Source organism: Taudactylus pleione, unplaced genomic scaffold (assembly GCF_031769625.1).
Source record: "Taudactylus pleione unplaced genomic scaffold, aTauple2 ptg003018l, whole genome shotgun sequence".
Taxonomy (NCBI): domain Eukaryota; kingdom Metazoa; phylum Chordata; class Amphibia; order Anura; family Myobatrachidae; genus Taudactylus; species Taudactylus pleione.
This window is the reverse complement of record NW_028287383.1, coordinates 20393-26500: the sequence shown is the minus strand read 5'-3', so window position 1 is coordinate 26500 and position 6108 is coordinate 20393.

Genomic DNA, 6108 nt, shown 5'->3' with positions numbered 1-6108 from the left:
AATAGCTGTGTGCAGTATATGGTGTGACTGGGTGTTATATGGGGGGTCTGGTGTGATAATAGCTGTGTTATATGGGGGTCTGGTGTGATAATAGCTGTGTACAGTAGATGGTGCGACTGGGCGTTATATGGGGGGTCTGTACAGTAGATGGTGTGACAGGGCGTTATATGGGGGGTCTGTACAGTAGATGGTGTGACAGGGCGTTATATGGGGGGTCTGTACAGTAGATGGTGTGACAGGGCGTTATATGGGGGGTCTGTACAGTAGATGGTGTGACTGGGCATTATATGGGGGGTCTGTACAGTAGATGGTGTGACTGGGCGTTATATATGGGGGGTCTGTACAGTATATGGTGTGACTGGGCATTATATGGGGGGTCTGGTGTGATAATAGCTGTGTTATATGGGGTCTGGTGTGATAATAGCTGTGTGCAGTATATGGTGTGACTGGGTGTTATATGGGGGGTCTGGTGTGATAATAGCTGTGTTATATGGGGGTCTGGTGTGATAATAGCTGTGTACAGTAGATGGTGCGACTGGGCGTTATATGGGGGGTCTGTACAGTAGATGGTGTGACAGGGCGTTATATGGGGGGTCTGTACAGTAGATGGTGTGACAGGGCGTTATATGGGGGGTCTGTACAGTAGATGGTGTGACTGGGCGTTATATGGGGGGTCTGTACAGTAGATGGTGTGACAGGGCGTTATATGGGGGGTCTGTACAGTAGATGGTGTGACTGGGCGTTATATGGGGGGTCTGTACAGTAGATGGTGTGACTGGGCATTATATGGGGGGTCTGTACAGTAGATGGTGTGACAAGGCGTTATATGGGGGGTCTGTACAGTAGATGGTGTGACTGGGCGTTATATGGGGGGTCCGTACAGTAGATGGTGTGACTGGGCATTATATGGGGTGTCTGGTGTGATAATAGCTGTGTTATATGGGGGTCTGGTGTGATAATAGCTGTGTGCAGTATATGGTGTGACTGGGTGTTATATGGGGGTCTGGTGTGATAATAGCTGTGTGCAGTATATGGTGTGACTGGGTGTTATATGGGGGGTCTGGTGTGATAATAGCTGTGTTATATGGGGGTCTGGTGTGATAATAGCTGTGTGCAGTATATGGTGTGACAGGGCGTTATATGGGGGGTCTGGTGTGATAATAGCTGTGTTATATGGGGGTCTGGTGTGATAATAGCTGTGTGCAGTATATGGTGTGACTGGGTGTTATATGGGGGGTCTGGTGTGATAATAGCTGTGTTATATGGGGGTCTGGTGTGATAATAGCTGTGTACAGTAGATGGTGTGACAGGGCGTTATATGGGGGGGTCTGTACAGTAGATGGTGTGACAGGGCGTTATATGGGGGGTCTGTACAGTAGATGGTGTGACAGGGCGTTATATGGGGGGTCTGTACAGTAGATGGTGTGACAGGGCGTTATATGGGGGGTCTGTACAGTAGATGGTGTGACAGGGCGTTATATGGGGGGTCTGTACAGTAGATGGTGTGACAGGGCGTTATATGGGGGGTCTGTACAGTAGATGGTGTGACAGGGCGTTATATGGGGGGTCTGTACAGTAGATGGTGTGACAGGGCGTTATATGGGGGGTCTGTACAGTAGATGGTGTGACAGGGCGTTATATGGGGGGTCTGTACAGTAGATGGTGTGACAGGGCGTTATATGGGGGGTCTGTACAGTAGATGGTGTGACAGGGCGTTATATTGGGGGTCTGTACAGTAGATGGTGTGACAGGGCGTTATATGGGGGGTCTGTACAGTAGATGGTGTGACAGGGCGTTATATGGGGGGTCTGTACAGTAGATGGTGTGACAGGGCGTTATATGGGGGGTCTGTACAGTAGATGGTGTGACAGGGCGTTATATGGGGGTCTGTACAGTAGATGGTGTGACAGGGCGTTATATGGGGGGTCTGTACAGTAGATGGTGTGACTGGGCGTTATATGGGGGGTCTGTACAGTAGATGGTGTGACAAGGCGTTATATGGGGGGTCTGTACAGTAGATGGTGTGACTGGGCGTTATATGGGGGGTCTGTACAGTAGATGGTGTGACTGGGCGTTATATGGGGTGTCTGGTGTGATAATAGCTGTGTTATATGGGAGTCTGGTGTGATAATAGCTGTGTGCAGTATATGGTGTGACTGGGTGTTATATGGGGGTCTGGTGTGATAATAGCTGTGTGCAGTATATGGTGTGACAGGGCATTATATGGGGGGTCTGGTGTGATAATAGCTGTGTTATATGGGGGTCTGGTGTGATAATAGCTGTGTGCAGTATATGGTGTGACAGGGCATTATATGGGGGGTCTGGTGTGATAATAGCTGTGTTATATGGGGGTCTGGTTTGATAATAGCTGTGTGCAGTATATGGTGTGACGGTGTTATATGGGGGGGTCTGGTGTGATAATAGCTGTGTTATATGGGGGTCTGGTGTGATAATAGCTGTGTACAGTAGATGGTGTTACTGGGCGTTATATGGGGGTCTGGTGTGATAATAGCTGTGTACAGTAGATGGTGTGACAGGGCGTTATATGGGGGGTCTGTACAGTATATGGTGTGACAGGGCGTTATATGGGGGTCTGGTGTGATAATAGCTGTGTACAGTAGATGGTGTGACTGGGCGTTATATGGGGGGTCTGGTGTGATAATAGCTGTGTATAGTATATGGTGTGACTGGGTGTTATATGGGGGGTCTGGTGTGAATAGCTGTGTTATATGGGGGTCTGGTGTGATAATAGCTGTGTGCAGTATATGGTGTGACTGGGTGTTATATGGGGGGGTCTGGTGTGATAATAGCTGTGTATAGCATATGGTGTGACTGGGCGTTATGTGGGGGGTCTGGTGTGATAAAAGCTGTGTACAGTATATGGTGTGACTGGGTGTTATATGGGGGGTCTGGTGTGATAATAGCTGTGTTATATGGGGGTCTGGTGTGATAATAGCTGTGTGCAGTATATGGTGTGACTGGGTGTTATATGGGGGGTCTGGTGTGATAATAGCTGTGTTATATGGGGGGTCTGGTGTGATAATAGCTGTGTACAGTAGATGGTGTGACTGGGCGTTATATGGGGGTCTGGTGTGATAATAGCTGTGTGCAGTATATGGGGGTCTGGTGTGATAATAGCTGTGTGCAGTATATGGCGTGACTGGGCGTTATATGGGGGGTCTGTACAGTATATGGTGTGACTGGGCGTTATATGGGGGTCTGGTGTGAGAATAGCTGTGTGCAGTATATGGTGTGACTGGGCGTTATATGGGGGTCTGGTGTGATAATAGCTGTGTTATATGGGGTCTGGTGTGATAATAGCTGTGTGCAGTATATGGTGTGACTGGGCGTTATATGGGGGGTCTATACAGTATATGGTGTGACTGGGCGTTATATGGGGGTCTGGTGTGATAATAGCTGTGTGCAGTATATGGTGTGACTGGGCGTTATATGGGGGTCTGGTGTGATAATAGCTGTGTTATATTGGGGTCTGGTGTGATAATAGCTGTGTACAGTAGATGGTGTGACTGGGCGTTATATGGGGGGTCTGTACAGTATATGGTGTAACTGGGCGTTATATGGGGGTCTGGTGTGATAATAGCTGTGTGCAGTATATGGTGTGACTGGGCGTTATATGGGGGTCTGGTGTGATAATAGCTGTGTGCAGTATATGGTGTGACGGTGTTATATGGGGGTCTGGTGTGATAATAGCTGTGTACAGTAGATGGTGTGACTGGGCGTTATATGGGGGGTCTGTACAGTATATGGTGTGACTGGGCGTTATATGGGTGTCTGGTGTGATAATAGCTGTGTGCAGTATATGGTGTGACTGGGCGTTATATGGGGGTCTGGTGTGATAATAGCTGTGTGCAGTATATGGTGTGACTGGGTGTTATATGGGGGGTCTGGTGTGATAATAGCTGTGTGCAGTATATGGTGTGACTGGGTGTTATATGGGGGGCCTGGTGTGATAATAGCTGTGTTATATGGGGGTCTGGTGTGATAATAGCTGTGTGCAGTATATGGTGTGACTGGGTGTTATATGGGGGGTCTGGTGTGATAATAGCTGTGTTATATGGGGGTCTGGTGTGATAATAGCTGTGTGCAGTATATGGTGTGACTGGGCGTTATATGGGGGGGTCTGGTGTGATAATAGCTGTGTACAGTAGATGGTGTGACTGGGCGAATAATGTTATATATATCAAAATGGCCCTCGGCAGAAAAAAGGTTCCCCACCCCTGGTCTATTGGATGGGCACCTTAAGTCATATCACGCCCCCTGTATCATACACAAGCCATCTATCAGTCATATCACGCCTCCTTTATCATACACACCCCCTGTAGGTCATATCACGCCCCCTGTATCATACACAAGCCATCTATCAGTCATATCACGCCTCCTTTATCATACACACCCCCTGTAGGTCATATCACGCCCCCTGTATCATACACAAGCCATCTATCAGTCATATCACGCCTCCTTTATCATACACACCCCCTGTAGGTCATATCACGCCCCCTGTATCATACACAAGCCATCTATCAGTCATATCACGCCTCCTTTATCATACACACAACCCCTGTAGGTCATATCACGCCCCCTGTATCATACACACGCTATCTGTCGGTCATATCATCTCCTCTGTATCATAAACACGCCCCTTGTATCATACACACGCCGTCTCGGTCATATCACGCCCCCTGTATCAAACATGCGCCTTCTGTAGGACATCATTCCCCCTGTATCATACACCCCCCCGTACGTTATATCACGCCCCCTGTATCATACACACACGCACACATAATGCTTATGGTACCTGCAATACAGATCTCTTATCCATGATCTTCCTGCCCTTCCCAGCACATCCCAGTGGCCGGGCCCCATCCCTTCCCCATCCGAAGCGAGATGGGCAGGGGCCTGGGGAGCGAGATGGGCAGGGGCCTGGGGAGCGAGATGGGCAGGGGCCTGGGGAGCGAGATGGGCAGGGGCCTGGGGAGCGAGATGGGCAGGGGCCTGGGGAGCGAGATGGGCAGGGGCCTGGGGAGCGAGATGGGCAGGGGCCTGGGGAGCGATTTACCACAGCCCCCTGTATCTCATAGTGTATATAGTAAAAGCATCATTGCAGCTGCAGTCACCACCTCCCCATAGTGTATAGTGATAGCACCATCGCCACTGCTGTTACCCCATCACTCCCTCCCCAGTGTATATAGTGATAGCACCATTGCCACTGCCGTTCCCCCATCACCCCCTCCCCATAGTGTATATAGGGCTAGCACCATTCTCCCTGCTGTTACCCCATCACCCCCTCCCCATAGTGTATAGCACCATTGCCACTGCTGTTACCCCATCACCCCCTCCCCATAGTGTATAGTGATAGCACCATTCCCCCTGCTGTTACCCCATCACCCCCTCCCCAGAGTGTATAGGGATACCACCATTCCCCCTGCTGTTACCCATCACTCCCTCCCCAGTGTATATAGTGATAACACCATTGCCACTGCCGTTTCTCCATCACTCCCTCCCCATAGTGTATAGTGATAGCACCATTGCCACTGCCGTTCCCCCATCACCCCCTCCCCATAGTGTATATAGGGCTACCACCATTCTCCCTGCCGTTACCCCATCACCACCTCCCCATAGTGTATACAGGGATAGCACCATTCCCCCTGCTGTTACCCCATCACCCCCTTCCCATAGTGTTTAGGGATAGCACCATTCCCCCTGCTGTTACCCCATCACCACCTCCCCATAGTGTATACAGGGATAGCACCATTCCCCCTGCTGTTACCCCATCACCCCCTCCCCATAGTGTATAGGGATAGCACCATTCCCCCTGCTGTTACCCTATCACCCCCTCCCCATAGTGTATAGTGATACCACCATTCCCCCTGCTGTTACCCTATCACCCCCTCCCCATAGTGTATAGGGATAGCACCATTTCCCCTGCTGTTACTCTATCACCCCCTCCCCATAGTGTATAGGGACAGCACCATTCCCCCTGCTGTTACCCTATCACCCCCTCCCCATAGTGTATAGGGATAGCACCATTCCCCCTGCTGTTACCCTATCACCCCCTCCCCATAGTGTATAGTGATACCACCATTCCCC